Source organism: Pelmatolapia mariae, linkage group LG23 (assembly GCF_036321145.2).
Source record: "Pelmatolapia mariae isolate MD_Pm_ZW linkage group LG23, Pm_UMD_F_2, whole genome shotgun sequence".
Taxonomy (NCBI): Eukaryota; Metazoa; Chordata; class Actinopteri; order Cichliformes; family Cichlidae; genus Pelmatolapia; species Pelmatolapia mariae.
In genome coordinates, this window is record NC_086246.1 from 4,937,900 (window position 1) to 4,961,488 (window position 23,589).

The window sequence follows — 23,589 nt, forward strand, 5'->3', positions numbered from 1 at the left end:
TTTTCACAGAGGTCTTAAAGTACTTAAATCACTGCTGATAGTCTGGTTGTTTATATTTTCACATGTTTTTGTGTCTGTAGGGCTGTTTGATGACGATTTGGACTCCTCTGGGAGATGAGGACACACCCACATCTGTTCCATACTGCAGCTATGGATGGTGTTACAGCTCTGAGTCAGCTTTGGGCCATCAGACGCACACACTGGAAAACCAGCACCTGGACTTCATGCCGGAGAGACGGCCTCAGTGATGGACTCTGCATCCTCTACTTTACCTCCTAAGAGTGTAAACTTACTGAGGAAGTCTCTAACTTGTGCACATTTGTACTTTTACTTGTTTTCTGATATATTAAAGAAGAGTACAGTTATTCACATAAAGTTTTTAGTCTTCTGTATTTATTCTTTTGTATGATGTACCACAGTCATACTGAACTTTACAGACCTGGTGAATTGGAGAAAAAAAAAGTCATATATATATTAGGGCTGTGCGATATGACCAAAATCTCATATCCCGATATTAAGACATCTATCGTCGATATAACGATATAAATTACAAAATTGTAACACTTCCTGTAAATTCTGTGAATCTCGGGCAGCTCGACTTGCATGAAGTGTTTCCAGCTGCGCGTCGTGTACCTGGAGTCGAGTGTTTTAATCGATGCATGAAACGATACATTTTTAGACATAAGTTGTAACGGCCGCCGTTTTCTTTGTGAGTATTTATTACACAGCGTGCTGCGGGGAAAAGCCTGTTCTAACGTTTGAGTCTAAGGTTTATTTTTTAGCACCTGACGGCTCTTTTTTGCTTCTCATCCGTTAATACTCTGCATCTTTCACGTGACTCAGTTTATTTTGAAAAGTCTCAACAGGATCTTGAGCTTTATTGTGAAAGGTTTATGTGGAAAATAAACAAGTGGACACGCCGTGGTTTTACTGTCGTTGCTAACGACAACGCATAAAAACAAGCGCTTGTCCGTCCGTAGTGTGGTTATATTAAATATAAGAGAAAGAGAGAACTTTAGGAAATTAATATAGCCACTACAGTGACCATCAAAATGATGAAAAAATATTGCGGTAAACAGTTTATTTTGCGACACCACGAAACAAACGATAGCGTAAAATGAAACGATAGACGTTTTTATATCGTCATCCGATATATATCGTTATATCGAACAGCCCTAATATATATATATATACACACATACATATATATGAATCATTTAGCTTCAGCAGTATTTCTATTCGTCCTATGAATTCCAGTCTAATGTCAATTCACTGTTTGAGTTTGGTCTTAAACCCCAGAGAATACCACCTGGTTCAACAATCTTTTTATCTGATTATTTGCAAAACGGTTTTCTTCTGAGAGATGCTGCTAGAGCTGAAATTGAGCCCCAAGAAACAACAACAAAGTTTAGTTCCTCTGGATTTTCCATGGAAAATTGTTTTATCACTCACTCAGGTGACTTCTCCAGTGTCACGGATGAGTGATGAATGTATCTCCCACTGGAAACCATTGTGTCCAGTTAAAGTCAATCGACTTTTTTAAGGAGAGTTGTTAGATGCTGTGCTCGTGAGGACAATGGGTTTTAACTTGCAGCACAACACAAAGCTGCCATATTGGATCAACGATCAAAACACTTAATTGAGCAGAATTAAGTCAAAATGTAATATCCTCATATGATGACACATCACACACGACCCAGCATTGTTCTAAGAATGCAAACTTTCTTATTGGAAGTTTCCACAGCTGCCAGAAAGGGACAGATTTCTGTCTGGTCTTAATGAGTGGTCGTTGCTCTCTCGTTTTCTCTGGAATTGCTGCACGGAGGATGTAACACCCATGATAAGCGCTGAGGTTTGTGTCCTTGTCAGGAATTAGCCATCCTCAGCTTCCAGGTTAGGAAAGTGGAACCAGAAGATATTCAAATGTATCTCCTCACAGCTGCTGATGAATTCTACAAAAAACAAAGTTTGTTAAAAACATTTGCAGGTGAATCACCACTGATTTATCAGTGCCATCCATTTACTCAAAAATTACTGACAAGCGACAACTAGAATATATAGTTTATAATTTCAAAAATGTCCTGTACAAAATGAACTATATATGACAAATGTGGTGCTTGTGGAATTTTTAACAAGGACCCTACAAAACTTTACTCATGCTGCCAAACTTCTGACAGCTAGGTGTGCAGTTCCTGCTTTAAATGCATTCACTTTTAAGCTTAAGGAATCTAAGTGATAAGAGGCCAGAAATGTTTGAACTAGCTTATGAACCTACATCACTGAGGCCGTCTCTCCTGCATGAAGGTGCTGGTTTTCCAGTGTGTGCGTCTGATGGCCTAAAGCTGACTCAGAGCTGTAACACCATCCATAGCTGCAGTATGGAACAGATGTGGGTGTGTCCTCATCTCCCAGAGGAGTCCAAATCGTCATCAAACAGCCCTACAGACACAAAAACGTGAAAATATAAACAACCAGACTATCAGCAGTGATTTAAGTACTTTAAGACCTCTGTGAAAATCATTTACAGTATATATCACAGAATTTAAGGCCTTTATAATCACAGAGCACAAAGAGAAAAGTACTAAACTGAATCAATTTCAGCTTTTGTTTCTCATGATGTATATTGTATTAATAATTAAATTTCATTATCTGTATCTTTACCACACATTTACCACACAGGTGTAGATACTGTAGGTTCAGTGAATGCTTAAATTGCACTGATTAGAATATACTGGACATTCAAAGCTAAGATTCAGCGCACTGTGTTAGAGGCTGGGATTTGATGAATTCATCATATATACAACCTTTGATCATCATTTATGTCCAGTTGAGAATGAATCTGTGCTCTCACATATTAAATGAACTGAAATCAGTAGTGTGATCTCCAGTCTTGATATAAGGAATGAGAGAACTGACAGCTGTTATTTTAATCAGCCTGTCTCAGTTGTTTTAACTCTAAGTACCATAGAGTAATGTGGTAACATCTGGACTGACGAGTTTACTGTCAGCATTTTAATCGCTAGTTTAAAGGCTGTAGGCTGCAGCCATTGCTCTAACACTGTATAAATGTAACAGGCCTCAGTGCTGGTTCTAACAGTCTGAGCTGCTTCCAGCTTTATTTGTGAAGAGCACAGCAGCTTACAAAACACGTAGCGAGCTCGTACAGCTGCGACGTAAAACTTTCATTAGCTAAGATGATCTTAAAATAACGGAGCTACGTGTGGTGATGCTAGCGTTAGCCACGTTAGCACCTTACCTTCAACAGGTGGTCAGACTGCGAAAACAGGCACTCAGTCAGAGGTTGGCTCTCCGTTTCGCTGCAGGGTCCCTTCATTCTTCACATATCTGTGTCGAGCCGAGTGTAAATCCCGAGGCTGAACGGCCTTTGTACAAGCACACACGCTTCTTAGCAGGGAGAAGCTATGAGCTAGAAAAATCCAGGCTGGCAGACAGCCTGTGTCTGACCAACCAATCAGAGAGCTCCTTACATCCCACGGTGTGGCTAATTTGAATAGCAGCAGGATTTTTAAAATGAAGTTGTTAATCCAACTGCTAATCCAACTGCTAATCCACATGTTAATCCCTGAGCGAACAGGAAAGGGAAATGGATTTTGAAATGCAGTTTATTAAAGTGCAATTCGAAAATGTTTTTTGAAATGCAGTTTATTAAAGTGCAATTCAAAAATGTTTTTTGAAATGCAGTTTATTAAAGTGCAATTCGAAAAAGGTTTTTGAAATGCAGTTTATTAAAGTGCAATTCGAAAATGTTTTTTGAAATGCAGTTTATTAAAGTGCAATTCGAAAATGTTTTTTGAAATGCAGTTCATTAAAGTGCAATTCGAAAAAGGTTTTTGAAATGCAGTTTATTAAAGTGCAATTCGAAAATGTTTTTTGAAATGCAGTTTATTAAAGTGCAATTCGAAAATGTTTTTATTAAAGTGGAATTCGAAAAAGGATTTTGAAATGCAGTTTATTAAAGTGCAATTCAAAAATGTTTTTTGAAATGAAGACTGAAAAGCATTTTAAAAATCAGTTTATTAAAATTAAGCACAGAATTTTTTATTTCGGTGCGCGTGGCTCTTGTGGTCCTCCATACCAAACACGCTAAACGTCACAAATCTCTCACATCTCAAAACTCGCTCTCCCTCCCTCTCTCTCTCTCTCTCTCTCGCCATCACTCCTAAAATTTTCCTCTCTTCCTAAACAACCAAATGTCATGTTGTCATATAATTTTTTGATTGGTTGACTTTGTAAATTTTTGCACCAACACGAAAGGGCTGATTTTTGTTTTGTATTTTATTTTTTGGTCATAAGCAGAGAGTGCTTGCTAGCGCTGTCCTTAGACAGTAAACGTGACGAAACTATTCAGGAAAAAACAGGCGTATATATTGTTTATAATGACTCTGGTTTTACGTGGCCTATCGACTCATGCGATTGTTTTGCCCCCCTAGCTCTGGGTGTTGTGCCAGAAAGTGATTGCCGTCCGCGGGAGCACGCGCAGCTGCTTAAAGCTGTAGCGCCCAGATTACTTACGTAGACAGCTACTTCTGTGCAACTGATATAAGATGCGGTAAGCTGAACATAGCTTCAACTGTCTGTTTGTCTAAAAATAGTAACGGACTGCATTTTCTTGTTAGTAACGGTAACGGCGTTGTAACAATAAAAATAGTAATTAGTTAGATTACTCGTTACTGAAAAAAGTAACGCCGTTAGTAACGCCGTTACTTATAACGCCGTTATTCCCATCACTGGCCTTCAGTTTTCAGGCCCCTCTTCTGTGGAACCAGCTTCCAGTTTGGATTCAGGAGACAGACACTATCTCTACTTTTAAGATTAGGCTTCAAACTTTCCTTTTTGCTAAAGCATATAGTTAGGGCTGGACCAGGTGACCCTGAATCCTCCCTTAGTTATGCTGCAATAGGTGTAGGCTGCTGGGAGATTCCCATGATGCACTGGGTGTTTCGTCTTCACTCACTATGTGTTAATAGACCTCTCTGCATTGAATCATATCTGTTATTAATCTCTGTCTCTCTTCCACAGCATGTCTTTATCCTGTCTTCCTTCTCTCACCCCAACCAATCGCAGGAGAGGGCCCCGCCCCTCCCTGAGCCTGGTTCTGTCGGAGGTTTCTTCCTGTTAAAAGGGAGTTTTTCCTTCCCACTGTCGCCAAAGTGCTTGCTCATAGGGCGTCATATGATTGTTGGGTTTTTCTCTGTATGTACAGGGTGGGCCATTTATATGGATACACCGTAATAAAATGGGAATGGTTGGTGATATTAAACTCCTGTTTGTGGCACATTAGTATATGTGAGGGGGAAAACTCCTCAAGATGGGTGGTGACCATGGTGGCCATTTAGAAGTCGGCCATCTTGGATACAACTTTTGTTTTTTCAATAGGAAGAGGGCCATGTGACACATCAAACTTATTGGTAATGTCACAAAAAAGAATGGTGTGCTTGGTTTCAACGTAACTTTATTCTTTCATGAGTTGAAAGAATTCTTTCATGTTATTACGGTGTATCCATATAAATGGCCCACCCTGTATTATTGTAGAGTCTACCTTACAATATAAAGCACCTTGAGGTGACTGTTGTTGTGATTTTGTGCTGTATAAATAAAATTTTATTGAAATGCATCGAATTGAATTGAATCCATGTTTTCCAAAAAAGAATTTCAGTCTTTTATTTTTCTGACCACAAAACAGTTTTTTCACTATTCCTCAGTACATTTAAATTACCTTTGGCCCAGAGAAGACTGTAACGTGTCTGGATCACATTCTCTCTGCTTGAGAGAGATTTTCCCTGATTTTGTTGATGGCACAGACAATTTTTCACAGACAATTTTAACAATGATATGTACTGCAGATAATGATACTCAAAATCATCTTCAAAATCTTCACATTTAGGAACATTACTTTGAAACTGTACCACAACTTGCAGGCATAGTTTTTTGCAGATGGCTGAATCTCTGCGAGTCTTTGCTTTTTATACCCAATAATGTTATTGACCCTTTATCAGTTAATTTAATTAATTGAAAAGTGTTTCTCTAGCTATGTCCTTTCAGCACCACTTGCTTTTCCAGTTTTATGTTACCCCTGTACCAGTATTTTTGAGATATGATGTGATGCTGCTATTATAATTCCCTTGAAGCACAGGCAGACGAAAGTCGTTTTCCGTCACTAGTTTATCTGAGGACTTCTCTCCAAAACCACCGTTAAAACTACACAGCATTAACAAAACTCAATGTAAGACAGAGCACCTAAAATAACACTGTACAACAAAATAAGATCAATCAATAAATACCTCATTGGCTGCATGCTGCAAAAAAGGAATTAGTGTAGTTGAAGTCCATTCCACTTAATGTGACTTTCAATAAAGAACATTACGTGCTCATTCTTGCTGCGCACTTATAGTTGTTTTTCTCCTTTTTCTCCCAAAAAGGAAACAGTGCGACTTGTAAGCAAGCTTGACTTTCAAAATAAAAGCACCATAACTTTAACTACATAAAATAACATAACATAAATAATGTACAGCTTAAACAATTTACAACAATGACATGGACCTTGACAAGATAAAGAAATGATCCAAATTATATAAACAATGTCATCATGCCAACAGCTACAGCTATCAAATTCAAAACAAGTTATTTTTCATGAAGTAGTAGGTGTTTTAGTTTTATCCTTTTCTAACAATTTTCCATGTTCTATTGTGAATAAAATTTAGGTTTATAAAGTTTGCTAATTATTACATTCTGTATTTATTTAAACTTTACACAGCATTGCAACTTTGTAGGAACTGGGGTTCATTATACATACCAGTCAAAAGTTCGGACACACCTACTCATTTAATGGTTTTTCTTTCTTTCTTGAATGAACACATGAAGAATTATATAGTAAACAAAAACGCGTGAAATAACTCAAAACATGTTTTATATTTTAGATTCTTTTTAATAGCCACCCTGCTTTGATTACTGCTTTGCACACTCTTGGCATTCTCTCCATGAGCTTCATGAGGTCATCACCAGAAATTGTTTCCAATAGTGGTGGGATTTCTGGCTCTTTTTAGAGAACCGGCTCTTTCGGCTCGGCTCACTAAAAAGAACCGGCTGTTCCGGCTCCCAACCGGCTCTTCAGGTTGTTTTGTTGCTTTAATTAATTTATTATCAACAACAATATAAAATTATGCACAAAAGGAATTACTAATGTAAAAAGCAAACCGTGGTTTTATTTATATATGTTTATATATAAATATATACAGTGGCCCCTAGAGACAAAGCACGTACAAACTCCAAAAAAGCATGTACAAACTCCAAAACACATTTCTAGCGTTAACTGAACCTCCCAAACAGAGCTACCTAGATCACTTAAATTACACAATTGAAAGCATATGTGTATTGTTTGTGTATTTATACACAAGCACTCATATACAGTCAGGTCCATAAATATTGGGACATCGACACAATTCTAACATTTTTGGCTCCATACACCACCACAATGGATTCCAAATGAAACGAACAAGACATGCTTTAACTGCAGAGTGTCAGCTTTTATTTGAGGGTATTTACATCCAAATCAGGTGAACGGTGTAGGAATTACAACAGTTTGCAAATGTGCCTCCCACTTCTTGAGGGACCAAAAGTAATGGGACAGAATAAGAACCATAAATCAAACATTCATTTTTTAATACTTGGTTGCAAATCCTTTACAGTCAATCACAGCCTGAAGTCTGGAACACATAGACATCACCAGACGCCGGGTTTCATCCCTGGTGATGCTCTGCCAGGCCTCTACTGCAACAGTCTTCAGTTCCTGCTTGTTCTTGGGGTATTTTCCCTTCAGTTTTGTCTTCAGCAAGTGAAATACATGCTCAATCGGATTCAGGTCAGGTGATTGACTTGGCCATTGCAAAACAGTCCACTTCTTTCCCTTCAAAAACTCTTTGGTTGCTTTTGCAGTATGCTTTGGGTCGTTGTCCACCTGCACTGTGAAGCGCCGTCCAATGAGTTTTGAAGCATTTGTCTGAATATGAGCAGATAATATTGCACAAAACACTTCAGAATTCATTGTGCTGCTTTTGTCAGCAGTCACATCATCAATAAATACAAGAGAACCAGTTCCACTGGCAGCCATACATGCCCACGCCATGACACTTCCACCACAATGCTTCACTGATGAGGTGGTATGCTTAGGATCATGAGCAGTTCCTTTCCTTCTCCATACTCTTCTCTTCCCATCACTCTGGTACAAGTTGATGTTGGTCTCATCTGTCCATAGGATGTTGTTCCAGAACTGCGACGGCTTTTTCAGATGTCGTTTGGCAAACTCTAATCTGGCCTGCCTGTTTTTGGGGCTCACCAAAGGTTTACATCTTGTGGTGAACCCTCTGTATTCACACTGGTGGAGTCTTCTCTTGATTGTTGACTCTGACGCACATACACCTGCCTCCTAGAGAGTGTTCTTGATCTGGCCAACTGTTGTGAAGGGTGTTTTCTTCACCAGGGAAAGGATTCTTTGGTCATCCACCACAGTTGTGTCCCGTGGTCTTCCTAGTTTTTTGGTGTTGCTGAGCTCACCAGTGCGTTCCTTCTTTTTGGGAATGTTCTAAACAGTTGTTTTGGCCACGCCTGATGTTTTTGCAATCTCTCTGATGGGTTTGTTTTGTTTTTTCAGCCTAATGATGGCTTGCTTCACTGGTAGTGACAGCTCTTTGGATCGCATCCTGGCAGTTGACAGCAACAGGTTCAAAAAGCAAACAGCACACTTGAAATGAACTCTGGACCTTTTATTTGTTCATTGTAATTGGGGTAATGAGGGAATAACACACACCTGGCCATGGAACAGCTGAGAAGCCAATTGTCCCATTACTTTTGGTCCCTTAAGAAGTGGGAGGCACATATACAAACTGTCATAATTCCTATACTGTTCACCTGATTTGGATGTAAATACCCTCAAATAAAAGCTGACAGTCTGCAGTTAAAGCATGTCTTGTTCGTTTCATTTGGAATCCATTGTGGTTGTGTATAGAGCCAAAAATGTTAGAATTGTGTCCCAATATTTATGGACCTGACTGTATAGTCAAATAATTTTAAAAAATGTTCAGTTAACTGCTACTACCACACACCAAATCCGGTCGTTGGTACTTCCTGGCTTGTGTAGCCACTAGGTAACAAAAGCTCAACACTGCCCCTAGCATCCTGGAGCACTTCTGTTGTGTTTTGGAATTTCAGTTTTCAGTTTTATTCAGTTTTCAGTTTTATTTGTCAATATGCAAGTTAGCACAGGGTCAACATCGTAATGAAATGTATTTGACGAGCAGAAGACAGTCACTCAGCAGAATGGTACAGTAGAAGAAAAAAATAGATGGGATATTGCACAGGAATGAGCAGCAGTACAAACTGAACAGTACAAAAGGTTTTTTTTGTTTGTTTGTTTGTGGCAGTTGTTACAGTATTGCACTTTTTTTAAATATAAATATTTGTGGAGTGACCAGTGCAGATTAAACAGAGTGCTTGTGAAGCTGCAGGGTAGCTTCTGAGTGCGTCCTGTGGACTGTGCTGTGTGTGTTTAAGTGTTGTGGTTGAGGTGTCGTATGGCTTGATGGTAGAAACAGCTGATGTGCTGGGTGGCTGTGGTCCTGGATGATGCTGTGTGCTTTGCAGAGGCATCGCTGAAGATAAATGTCCTGAATGGCAGGAAGCCTCATGCCAGTGATGTGCTCTGCTGCCTTCACCACTACTGATGTGTCGGTCGAGAACGAAACGGCTCTCAGAGCCGGATCTTTGACGTGAACGACGCGAACCGGCTCCTTATCGCGAGCCGTGGGTTTTTTTTCTTTCTCTCACCCTCTCTCTCGCATGTTTTCCCGCTTCACTCCGCACGTGAGCCTTGTGCTTTGCGCTGGGCAGAGGGGGGAGGGGCGGTAGTTACACTGGCAGTAGCACAGGAACAGAGCGGGAGGGAGAGAGAGAGAAAGAGAGCCAGGGACAACAAAGTCACATTAGAAAGGTATAGTAATCATCCACAACTATTTTCAGTTGCAGATGATAAAGGATTCAGAAAATTTATCCTGAAAGACTCTGTCCCAGTTTATGACAGGCATGAGGTCTTAAACAGTTTTAACAAGCACTTCGTAGATGCTGGGTTTCTATTTAATACTGTGGGAGCTACCCCCACGATTCCTTGCATAGAACCCCAAATATATTCTGGTGAGTTTTTTGAGTTTTCTCCTTTTTCTGTCCAGGAAGTGCATAAAGCTCTTAAAGCCTTAGATCAAAGGAAACCCCCAGGCCCTGACTTAATAGAGCCCTATTTTCTGAAAATAGCAGCTGATTATATTGCACAACCTCTTACGATCCTTTTTAATCTTTCAATTCAAAATAATGAAATCCCATTTGTCTGGAAGTCTGCTTTTGTTACGCCAATATTAAAAGGAGGCGACCCGGCCATTTTGACTAACTATAGGCCAATATCAAACTTGTGTGTTTTGGCAAAAGTCCTTGAATCTCTTGTTAGTGAGCAATTAAAAGAGTTCTTGTACTCTAATGAAATTCTTTCAAAACTACAATCTGGGTTTAGAAAGCAGCATAGTGCTGTCACGGCTGCCACAAAAGTGATAAATGACATACTTGTTGCTCTTGATAAAAAGCAGCACTGTGCTTCTCTTTTTATTGATCTATCAAAAGCCTTTGACACTGTGGATCACGCCATTTTAAAGCAGAGGCTGCTCTCGTTAGGGCTGTCTAGACATGTTGTTTCCTGGTTTACTAATTATTTGAGTGACAGGACTCAATGCACTAAATGTGAAAATCTGTGCTCAGAATTTCTGAATATTCACACTGGGGTGCCACAGGGTTCAATTTTAGGACCTCTGATGTTCATCATGTATATAAATGACTTGGGACAAAATGTGTCCAATGCCAGTATGCATTTTTATGCTGATGACACAGTTATTTATTCCTTTGGCTCAAACCTCGAAAAAGCAATACAGTCCTTGCAGAAAGCTTTTGACGTGGTTCAGCACACACTTTTGGAGCTGAAATTGGTTCTTAATGCTGATAAGACCAAGCTAATGTTGTTTTCAAACATGAAGAATTCTTCTCAAACTGTCCCTGTGGTGTCCACTCTTGAGGGTGACCTCATAGAAGTGGTCCATACGTATAAATATCTTGGCTTTCTAATTGATGATTCTTTGACCTTTAAACCTCACATAGACAATCTTGTGAAAAAACTCAAATTAAAATTGGGATTTTTCTTTCGAAACAAATTTTGTTTTTCCTTTGAGACAAAAAAGCGTCTTGTGAATGCTACATTTTTATCTGTTTTAGATTATGGTGATCTGCTGTATATGAATGCTTCTGCCCAGTGTCTTCAAAAGATCGATTCAGTATATCATGCTTCTTTACGGTTTATTACAAACTGTAGGGCTTTGACCCATTGTTGTGATCTGTATGTTCGTGTGGGGTGGCCTTCGTTGTCCTCCAGGAGATTTGCTCACTGGTGCATCTTTATTTATAAGGCCCTGCTTGGTCAAATGCCCACTTACATTTGTGATCTGCTCACACGGAAAAGCACTGTTTCCTATAGCTTGCGTTCAAGCGATCTTTTGTTGCTTAATGTTCCATTTGCCAGAACTGAACTGGGAAAGAGGGCTTTTATTTATGCTGCCCCATCCACATGGAACACGATGCAAAAAGATTGGAAGATAGCAGATCTTATTTCATTAAATGCCTTTAAGTCTAGATTGAGAGAGCCAGAGAAAATTGTTGTTTAAAATGTAATTGTTATTTTACAATATGTATGTAACTTTGTAATTTTTAACGTGTTGTCGCCTCTTGGCCAGGACTCCCTTGAAAAAGAGGTTCTTAATCTCAATGGGATTATTTTTTCCTGGTTAAATAAAGGTTATAATAATAATAAAAAAACAACAACCTGAAGAGCCGTATGGGAGCCGAAAGAGCCGGTTCTCTAAAAAGAGCCGGAAATCCCATCACTATTCACCACCCTCTGTAGTGATTTACGGCTGCTGGCAGAGCAGCTTTCGTACCGAACTGTAATGCAGCTCGTCAGCAAGCTCTCAATTGCACACCTGTAGAAATTTGAGGTGATGTTGGCGTTCATGCCAAACTTCCTCAGCCTCCTCAGGAAGTAAAGCCGCTGGCGAGCTTTCCTGATAGCAGTGTCTGTGTGATGGGTCCAGGAGAAGTCCTCGGTGATGTTGACTCCACGGAATTTTTTAGCTGCTGACCCTTTCGACCTTGACACCATTGATGTGGATGGGCTGGTGTTCCCTGACTGGTCGTTTCCGGTAGTCCACTATCATTTCTCTAGTTTTGCTGATGTTGAGAGTCAGGTTATTTTCCAGACACCACTCGTACAGTGCCATCACCTCCTCTCTGTAGGCCGTCTCATCGTTGTCTGTGATGAGGCCTATGATGGTTGTGTCATCCGCAAACTTGATGATGATGTTGGACTCGTGTTTAGCAACACAGTCGTGTGTGAACAGGGAATAAAGGAGGGGGCTAAGCACACAACCCTGTGGCGTACCTGTGTTTAGGATGAGTGATGAGGAGGTGTGCTTACCAACTCTCACCACCTGGGGCCTGTTTGTGAGGAAGTTTAGAATCCATCTGCAGATTGGTGTTCCCAGCCCAAGGTCGAGGAGCTTCGTGGCAAGTTTTGAGGGGATGATGGTGTTAAATGCCGAGCTGTAGTCGATGAAGAGCATCCTTGCATATGTATTCCCTTTTTCCAGGTGAGTGAGGGTGGTGTGCGTTGCCAGGGCGATGGCATCCTCTGTGGCTCTGTTTGTTCGATAGGCGAACTGAAGAGGGTCCAGTGTGTCAGGGAGGGAGGAGCAAATGTGACCTTTGACCAGCGGCTGCAGGCACTTCATGATGACGGATGTCAGTGCAACAGGACGGTAGTCATTCAGAGAGGAGACCACTGATTTTTTGGGAACAGGAATGATGGTGGATGCTTTGAGGGATGCGGGGACCACTGACTGCCTCAGGGAGAGGTTGAAGATGTTGGTGAACACCTCTGCCAGCTGGTCGGCACACACTCTGAGTAGCCGGCCTGGGATGCCGTCCCGGAGCTTTGTGAGGAATGACCTTTTTAAAAGTCCATCTCACAGTTTCTGTTTTCAGAGTTAAAGTTGCAGCCTCACTGTCCTCCTGAGGGTGGAGGATCTGCTCTCTGTTGTCTGCATTAAAACGAGCATAGAAGTTGTTAAGCTCGTCTGCGAGAGATGCAGTGGGCTGAACACTGCCTGTGTTGACCTTCTTGTAGTCAGTGATGCAGCGCAGTCCATTCCACAGTCGCCTGGTGTCAAAGCTGTGGTAGCTGGACTCCATTTTGTCCCTGTAGTCCTTTCTGGCCTTTTTTATGGACTTTCGGAGGTCATACCTGGCTGCTTTATATGCATCAGCATCCCTGGAGTTAAAGGCAGAGGTCCTCACTTTTAGCTTGGCGCGAACGTCTTTATTTACCCAGGGTTTCTGATTTGGATATATGCGGACAGTGGTTTTTGTGATGGTATCATCCATGCACTTTCCAATATATCCAATGACAGAGTCTGTGAGTTCATTGATGTTGCCATCAGCTGCATCCACAAATATCTGCCAGTCAGTTGTGTCAAAGCAGTCCTGCAGGACCTCCTCAGCCTCACTGTCCCATTTGTAGATGACCCTGGAAGCTGGTTTTTCCTGTTTTAGTCTTTGTCTGTATGCAGGCAGCAGCAGTATGGAACAATGGTCTGCCTTGCCAAAAGCTGGGCGGGGGAGGGGTTTGTAGCACTCTTTGAATGGAGTGTAACAGTGGTCCAGTGTTTGATCACCTCTTGTGGGGAAGGAGATGTGCTGATAGTATTTGGGGAGAACTTTCTTCATGTTGGCTCTGTTGAAGTCTCAGCACAATAAAGGCAGCTTCGGGATTTTTGTTCTCAAGTCCAATAATTATGTTATACAGTTCATCCATAGCCGTAGCTTTATCAGCATGTGGGGGAATGTAAACAGCTGAAAGGAGAACTGAACTGGACTCCCTTGGGAGGTAAAAAGGCCTGACTTTAATGGTCAGCAGCTCGAGGCTCTGAGAGCAGTAAGTTTTTAAGATACACACATCTCTAGCCCACAAAGAGTTAACCATAAAGCACACCCCTCCTCCCCTTTTCTTGCCTGAATCCTTCGTTCGGTCTCCCTGGTAAAAAGTGAATCCATCCGGCGTGATGGCGCAGTCGGGGACGCTGGGCTCCAGCCATGTCTCTGTGAAGGCCAGAACGCAGCAGTTCCTGATGTCTTGTTGGTGTTTAATCTGTGCACGCAGCTCGTTAAGTTTGTTGTCAAGAGACTGGAGATTCGCGAGCAGGATGCTGGGCAGAGGTGCCTTGCTGTTTCTCTGTCGCATTCGGCACAAAACTCCGGCGCGTTTCCCCCTCTTTGTTTTCCCTCGACGTCGCGCGAGTAAACAAAGGATCCCAGGCAGCAGAGCGTCCACGGAGTCGAAACCCGCTGTAAAGTCCGAACTGGCTGACGAACGTAGCTCCAAAAGCGTTTGTCTGTCATACCGAGTGTATGATCGCGCTGTGCGCACAGAAATAGAAAGCAGTACAAAATAAATAATAACATTTTTGCTGAGATGACTGGGAGCTCTCGTCGGTGCAGCCATCTTACGGCGCAACCGGAAGACCGGTGTTTTGGAGTTTGTACGTGTTTTGGAGTTTACATGTTTTGGAGTTTGTACGTGCTTCTGAATTTGTGCGTGTTTTGGAGTTTGTGCGTGCTTCTGAGTTTTTACGTGTTTTGGAGGTTGTACGTGCTTTGTCTCTAGGGGCCACCGTAAATATACTTTTATTTATTCACTCCACATAAAATTTAATAAATAAATGATAAAATACAAAAACCAACTATTTACATTTCAACTTTTAACTATTTAAATTTTCAGCTTTTTCCTTTTAAAAAAAATTAAAGTGAAACAACACAAAACACTGCAAACCACAACACAATTAAATATAAATTAAAATATGCAAAACAAAAAGAAGATGCATATTCTCTGTCATATAGGCCTGCATGAATAAACTTACTGAATCCTTTATCATCCACAAGTTTTTAAGAAATCCCCAACAGTGTCACCACCAAAACACCCCCACACCATCACACCTCCTCCTCCATGCTTCACTCAAATTTGGACTGACAGACCAAAGCACAGATTTCCACTGGTCCCATCCTTGTGTTTCTTGGCCCAAACAAATCTCTTCTGCTTGTTGCTTTTCCTTAGTTGTGGTTTTTTAGCAGCTATTTGACCATAAAGGTCTGATTCACACAGTCTCCTCTGAACATGTAGAGATGTGTCTGCTACTGGAACTCTGTGTGGCATTTATCTGGGCTCTAATCTGAGGTGGTGACTCGGATGAATGTATCCTCAGCAGTAGAGGTGACTCTTGGTCTTCCTTTCCTGGGGCGTCCTCATGTGAGCCAGTTTCATTGTGGTCTTGATGGTTTTTGCGACTGCAATTTTCCAGTTCTTAAAGTAATGATGGACTGTTGTTTCTCTTTACTGAGCTGATTGGTTCTTGCCATAATATGAATTCTAACAGTTGTCAAATAAGTCTGTCAGCTGTGCACCAACCTGACTGCTGCACAACACACCTGATGGTCCCAACACCATTAAGAAGGCAAGAAACTCCACCAATGAACCCTGACAGGCACACCTGTGAGGGGAAACCATGTCAGGTGACTACATCATGAAGCTCACTGAGAGAAGACCGAGGGTTTGTGGCACTGTCAACAAAGCAAAGGGGGGCTACTTTCAGGAATATAAAATATAAAACATATTTAGAGTTATTCATCAATTTTTTTCTTTGCTATATAATTCCATATATCTTGCTTCATATATTTGATGGCTTCAGTTTGTATCTACAAAGTAAAAACTATTAAAAATAAAGAAAAACCTTTAAATGAGAAGGTGTGTCCAAACTTTTGACTGGTAGTATAGCTCATAACTTGATCTTCGGGCATATTATTGTGGAGCTGATTGATAGATACAGAATGAAAGCATCAAATACTTTCCATTTAGTTTAAATGCTTAAGCCCTTAAAGCTAAGAGTAAAATTAACATTTAACTTAGTTTCTTTTTTTTATTTAGCAGAATGCATACTGTGTTTTTATATTGCTCTATTCATCTAGAAGGACCACTAAATATAGCGCAAAATATAAGGAAATTTGTGTTTGGTTGATTATTTCTTTATCGTAACAATACTTCTGTGCAACAAATCTTATACCATTAGAAAGCCTGTTTATTTACCCTTAACCCTTGTGCGTCTGTGGGGCTACGGCGACGAGGATGGGGGTCGGGGTCTGAGGCGCCCCCGGCGCGTGCGCAGTTGGGACAGTGCGTGAGCGCGCATCTGGAGCACACATGCAGGCGGCACCGGTGGCAGTGGGTCTTGGTCTTGACGTCTTTGCTCCTGGGACACACGCGGCACCTGCCTTGCTTTGCCAGCGGGGTGTCACGTGACCCCTGGGGGGGACCGGCGGGGGCCACCCTGGCCTCGATCGCGGGGCGCGCCAGGGCTTTGCCCAAGCACTCGAGGAAGAGCCTTCGCCTGTTGAGCTTGCCCACCATCCAGCCGGGGCGGGCTTCCCTCCAGATCACAAAGGCGTTGTAGGCCGCGACGTCCACCATGTTGTGGAAAAGGGCCACGGGTCACCTGCGGGTCTTTCTCCTGCAGCTGTAGGTGCCCACGACTTTGTCCAGGTTGTCGATGCCGCCCTTGGTGCGATTGTAATGCAGCACCAGGGGAGGTTGTCCTCCGCCCGGTACTCGTCGTTGCAGTCGATCGTCGGCGTTTTGGTCGTCGCGGTACGCGGGAAAGTAGCGAGGGCAGGTGGTGAGGAGCAGCACGTTCTTGTTTTTCTTGGCCATGTAGGAGAGCACCAGGAAGTCGGGCGAAGAGGAGGACGAGGCGCCGGGACCCGGGTCCAACAGCGCGACTTCGGCGGAGCCCACGGCTCTGCCCTTGACACAGCACAGCTCTCTGGGGATCTCGCACCTGTTGGCTCGCAGAGTGCCCAGCAGAGTGTGGCCTCTTTCGCGAAAGAGCCTGTCGGCGAGCTCTCGCGAGGTGAAGTAGTTGTCGCAGGTGACATTGCCACCCGAGAGGCCAGGTTCCTCTCAGGAGGGCCTCACTTGTTGGGCTTGCCGGTGTACTCTTGCATTTTCCACGCGTAGCTGGAACGCGCGTCACAGGCCACCCATATCTTGATTCCGTACCTGGCGGGTTTGCTGGGCATGTACTGTCTCAATGGACACCTGCCTGTGACGACAGAGGAAAAGAGAGACGCTAATGGCAGGAAGGGAGAGGAAAAGGTTTCCGAAACGCACTCGCAAGAGGGACGCCAAAACGTTGTGTAAAAAAAACAAAACACCCATCATCATATACCTCACCTCTGAACGACACCAGCCTCTCGTCTACGGTCACCTCGGGGCCCGGCCAGTACATGCGAGGCTAGGGCTGTGCGATATGACCAAAATCTCATACCCCGATATGAGACATTTATCATCCGATAACGATATAAATCACAAAAATTTAACATTTTCTGTAAATTCTGTGAATCTTGGGCAGCTCGACTTGCGTGAAGTGTTTCCAGCTGGGCGTCGTGTACCTGGAGTCGAGTGTTTTAAGGATGTATGAAACTATGCACTTTTAGACATAAGTTGTAACGGCTGCCGTTTTCTTTGTGAGTATTTATTACACAGCGTGCTGCAGGGAAAAGCCTGTTCTAACGTTTGAGTCTAAAGATTATTTTTTAGGAGCTGACGGCTCTTTTTTGCTTCTCATCCGTAAACACTCTGCATACTCTTTCATGTGATTCAGTTTATTTTGAAAAGTCTCAACAGGATCTTGAGCTTTATTGTGAAAGGGTTATGTGGAAAATAAACAAGCGGACGCGATGGTTTTACCGTCGTTGTTGCTAACGACAACGCATAAAAACAGGCGCTTGTCCGTCCGTAGTGTGGTTATATTAAATATAAGAGAAAGAGAGAACTTTAAGAAATTAATATAGCTGCTACAGTGACCATCAAAATTATGAACAAATATTGCCGTAAACAGTATATTTTGTGACACCATGAAACAAACGGTAGTGTCAAATGAAACGATAGACATTTTTATATCGTCATCCGATATATATCGTTATATCGAACAGCCCTATGTGAGGCAGTCTCGCGCACCACTCGTCCCACATGGATCTGACGGGGGCCAGTTTGTCGCAGCGGACCCCACGCTCCTCGTCATCGCGACGCGTGGCCTCTCTGGCGTCCCGGTCGTCGAAACGCAGGGCGCTCGAGTAGGCTCGGAAGGTCTTGAGCGGCATCGCAGCTCTGAACACGGACCTGCCGCTCTCCAGGTCCCACAGGCTCTCGCAGGCCTCGCCCCAACACTTGTACACGCCGGCGAGTATCAGCAGGCCCACGTAGGCTCGGAACTCGACGCAGCCCATGGGCTTCCACCCGTCTATGGCGGGCCTGCGCCTGGACGCTTCCAGGCTGGTCATGGCGATCACCCGGTCCTCGATCTCCGGCGGGAAGAACGCCATGAACGCCGAGGCCTCGTCTCGCTCCGCCGCCGCTACGGCTTCTTCGGTGGGGCCTCCTCCTCGCGCGCGGCCGAGAGATCGCTCGCTCGCTGCTGCTTTTTCTTCTTCTTCTTCCTCTTCTTTCGTAGTCATTGGCTTCGTACTCGTCACTCTCATCGCCGTCCTCATTCTCGCCGTCCTCCTCTCCGCTGCCGTGGTCATCTTCGCGATAGTCCACGCTTTCTCTGCCAAACGCTACAGCCTCGCCGCAACGGCCGATACGACGGTCGCATTCGCCATCGTAGTCAGCACGATCGCAGCCAACGCCGCCCTCATCACCGTAATCTTCATCGTTATCCGAACGCCAAAGTCCGGGGGGGGAACACCTTGCGACCGTTTTGCGGTAGGATGTCGTCGACATCCTCGGCTTGTGCGGCTTGAGCTGCCTTCCCACGCACAAATTGCCCGGCGTCTTCTTCTTCTGCTTGGTGCCCCTCGGCCGCGTGGTAGTAATGTTCCTCCTCCTCGTCGAACGTGCCTGCTGTCGAGTCCTCTTCTTCCGCCGCTCGCCGTTCTTCTCCTCGGTCCCGCGGGACCGCCGATCCTCGATAGTGAAACGTGGCCGGTCTCAATAACGGCCCGAATGCGACGAGGCAAACTGCAGTCGTGTCCTCGATGTCGCCATCGCGCCTCTGTCGACCTTGTTCTTCCACTGCCACGGTCCACATCGCCTCCTTTTTTTCCCCCTTTACGCGGTAGTAAATAACCACACGTAGCAATCCCCTACTGCCCGTCGCACCCCAAACGCCACAGGATTAGTACCTCCGATCTCCTCTCTTATCATCTGGCTGTCGCCCGGGGTACTCCGCTACCCCTCTCCCATCCCAACACATGCACGCGCACGCTACGGGGTATTCAGCTACCCCTCTCACGTTCCCTGCCCTTCTTGTGTCATAGCCGCAGAGACCCCGACCCCCGGGAGTATCAGGGTTAAATAGTGCCATTTGTAAGGAAAATGTATTTGTGGGTTAAGGTACCTGGGTTGTTGACTCAGTGTTTTGTGGTTATGGTTTTGTGTGACTTGTTCCTAGTTTAGTTCTCTGTAATTCTAGTTTAGGCTGTCTGGCATTTGGTCCTGTTCATGCCTGGTCTCATCTCTGTGTCCTGTTTGTCTTGGTCTTGCCTCTGTTTGTCCTCCCCTGTTAGGTCAGTCTAGTCTTCATGTTGCTTTTTACCCTAGTAATGTCTCTGTGTGTTGCTCTCTCGTGCCTTAATCGCTCGGTTTATATCACTTCTCTAGTCTTTAGGTTTCTGTTTTCTTGCATCCCCGCTGTTCTATTGTCTTGTTTATTCCCTTGTTCAGCATTGTATCTCTGTTGCTGCTCCTGCTGTTACCTGTACTTAGTCAGTCTGTGTCTCTGTGTGTTTTGCATACTTCCTGTTTTACTTTGACAGTCACTTGTTCTGTGTGTACTATAATCAGCTGTGCTTCCCCCATCTCGTCAGTTGATTGTATTCCCCTGGTGTTTCCTCTCTGCCCTATTCCCATCCATTTTCCACTTATCCACCGCTTATATCCTTGGTCTCGTTCTTTTGGTCACTACCCACAGCTCATGACCATAGGGTGAGGGTAGGGATGTAGATCGACCGGTAAATTGAGAGCTTCGCTTTTACACTCAGCTCTCTCTTCATCACAACAGACCGGTGCAGCGTCCGCATCACTGCAGCCGCAGCACCAATCCATCTGTCGATCTCCCGCTCCCTTCTCCCGTTACTCATGAACAAGACCCCGAGATACTTAAACTCCTCCACTTGGGGCAGGACCTGCCCTATTCCCCTATTATGTATTTAGTGTCTGCGTCTCCCTTGAGACGGATAATCTGAATGGTAACAAAAGAGCCCAGAAAGACTTCTAAAGAGATCCAAGCTGAACTTCATGCTCAAGGAACCTCAGTGTCAGATCACACCATCCATCGTTGTTTGAGCCAAAGTGGACTACATGGGAGACGACCAAGGAGGACACCATTACTGAAAACAAATCATAAAAAAGCCAGACTGGAAAATGCCAAACTACATGTTGACAAGTCACAAAGCTTCTGGGAGAATGTCCTGTGGACAGATGAGACAAAAATTGAACTTTTTGCCAAGGCACATCGGGTCTATGTTCACAGACGGAAAAATGAAGCATATCAAGAAAAGAACACTGTCCCAACTGTGAAACATGGAGGAGGCTCGGTTATGTTCTGGGGCTGCTTTGCTGCATCTGGCACAGGGTGTCTTGAATCTGTGCAGGGTACAATGAAATCTCAAGACTATCAATGGATTCTAGAGCGAAATGTGCTGGCCAGTGTCAGAAAGCTTGGTCTCAGTCGCAGTCATGGGTCTTGCAACAGGACAATGACCCAAAACAGAGCGCTAAAGCACCCAAGAATGGCTAAGAGGAAAACACTGGACTATTCTAAAGTGGCCTTCTATGAGCCCTGACCTCAATCCTATTGAGCATCTTTGGAAGGAGCTGAAACATGCCGTCTAGAAAAGGTGCCCTTCAAACTGGAAACAACTGGAGCAGTTTGCTCACGAGGAGTGGACCAAAATACCTGCTGAGAGGTGCAGAAGTCTCATTGACAGTTACAGGAATCGTTTGATTGCAGCGATTGTCTCAAAAGGTTGTGCAACAAAATATTAAGTTGTGGGTACCATCATTTTTGTCCAGGCCTGTTCCATGCATTTATTTTTTAAATAATTCTGTTGAAGAATGGAACGCTGAACGCTGTAGCAATGCTCACAGGTACTACTAGTGAGACAGCTATTAAAAGAGAGGTGAAAGCGATTAGATAGGTTCCTCCGGCTTTTCTCTCAATACATCTGAGGGAGGGCAGAAGGACTTTACATCTAGCCTTTTATGATTAAAGTTATATAGAGTGACATACCAGACTTTATCTGTACAGTGTGTGATTTTGCTAATAGTTAATTATTCTTAAATCTAATCAGAATATGATACAATAGATCTAATCAAAATTTAATCAATAAAGTTAGAATCACCACAATGAAATGTTTCTGATACCAGAGTTCTGATCTTTTGTCTGTGTGTGTACTTCTGTGCTGGTATTGTTTGTGTTAATTGAGAACGTAACAATGGCACAACGCCCACATCTTGTCTGAGGCGGACAAGCTTTTAGTGTATGGTCAGAATGACTAAGCAAACATTTAGGGAATGTCTGACTTTACCATGTATGATTTAATATAAGGACCTATATAGAGTATATTGTGTTTGAACCACAGACCCGTGAAGAGAAAAAGTATTCCTATGTAACTGAGTTAAAACGTAATCATGTTGGAATCATGATATTCATATGGGATTGCGTTAAAAGGAAGTGTTGAGAGATCATGTATGTCTGTGAAGGTTCTCAGTCATCCAGGTCATCGTAGTCTAAGGCGCTTGGAAAGAAAAGCGTCTGGACTTCATTGAGTTGCTTGAAGACGTTTCACCTCTCATCCGAGAAGCTTCTTCAGTTCTAAGGGTCAATTGGTGGGGAGTCCAGATTTAAATCCAGTGGGAGTTTCCCCCCCAAAGAGGGACAACGGACCCCCTGATGATCCTCTACCTAATCACATGAGCCAAGGTGTGAAAGCGGGTGGGGGTCCTAATCAGCCAGGGTTTCGGGTGAGTTCATTGTGAAACCTAGCCCCACCCTATCATGTGATTTCCGAGCCCGTTCTCACTCCCGAGGCGTAACATCCCGACGTTTTGTCACGTCCTGCGGCGTTCCTGAGGAACGCGAAAGGTGACCTTCCACGTTGTTATGGTACGCGGCGGTTTCCAGCCCTGTACTGCAGCCCTAAACTTAACCTTATCACTAAGCCTAACCATAACCTTATGCCTAACCTTAACCATAACCTTATGCCTAACCATAACCTTATTCCTAACCTTAACCATAACCGTATCCCTACGCCTAAACCTAACCTTATCCCTAAACCTAACCATAACCGTATACCTAAGCCTAAACCTAACCTTATTAATAAACCTAACCATAACCTTATTCCTAACCTTAACCAGCAGTTTAATGAGGTGAAATAGTGTTTTCTAAAGCGATTTTAAGGGAAAAAGCGAAGATGTGTAGATAGAGTCCAAACGGTTCTCATGTGTCCGCAGTTTTCCGATGTCGTGACGTAGGAACGCCTTGGGTGCCCGAAAACGTAATATGTTGACGATTTGTCACCTAGCGTAAAATGTTACGATTTGGGAGTGAGAACGGGTTGGATTTCCTGAGGTCAGATGGCCGAGGATGTGAGTGGACGTTAAGGCGTCTGGGAAGGGATCTCAAAACTGAATTATAGATGGCAGACAGTTGGTGTCGTAAACCACCGCCTCTGTTCAAAGATGGTCGCTCACAGTGGACGTAAATGGCTTCTTTCACTCCTCTTTCAAACCATCTGTCCTCTCTGTCCAAAATGTGAACGTTGGCATCCTCGAAAGAGTGACCTTTGACCTTTAGATGCAGATGAACTGCTGAGTCTTGTCCCGTGGAGGTGGCTTTTCTATGTTGTGCCATGCGCTTGTGAAGTGGCTGTTTGGTCTCTCCAATGTAGAGGTCTGGGCATTCCTCGCTGCACTGTACAGCATACACCACGTTGTTAAGTCTGTGTTTAGGAGTTTTGTCTTTCGGGTGAACCAGTTTCTGTCTGAGTGTGTTGCTGGGTCTGAAGTACACTGGGATGTCGTGTTTGGAGAAAACTTTCCTGAGTTTCTCTGATACTGATTGTATCAGAGAAACTCCTAAACTTAGAACTGAAGAAGCTTCTCGGATGAGAGGTGAAACGTCTTCAAGCAACTCAATGAAGTCCAGACGCTTTTCTTTCCAAGCTCCTTAGAGAGATCATGTAATCATAAAGAGAAACGGTATATTCATGTCATGTCAAGTATATAAATATGATTACGTTGAAAAAAATCATTTGAATCTATATGTGATTGAGCTAATGAGAGCTGTTTGTTTGAGGGCCTTTCTGTCCAAAGTTTAGTCT

At 43.5% G+C, this 23,589-nt stretch overlaps 1 long non-coding RNA gene across 1 annotated transcript; it reads right to left on the bottom strand.

Annotated features, from left to right (window-relative positions):
- Positions 1-460: 460 nt before the first annotated feature.
- Positions 461-3,632, bottom strand: LOC135932313 (uncharacterized). The gene is made up of 3 exons (XR_010573410.1): positions 3,257-3,632; positions 2,276-2,439; positions 461-1,952 (listed from the first exon to the last, which is right to left on the bottom strand). It is a non-coding gene; the product is annotated as an uncharacterized LOC135932313 (long non-coding RNA).
- Between the last annotated feature and the right edge of the window lie 19,957 nt (positions 3,633-23,589).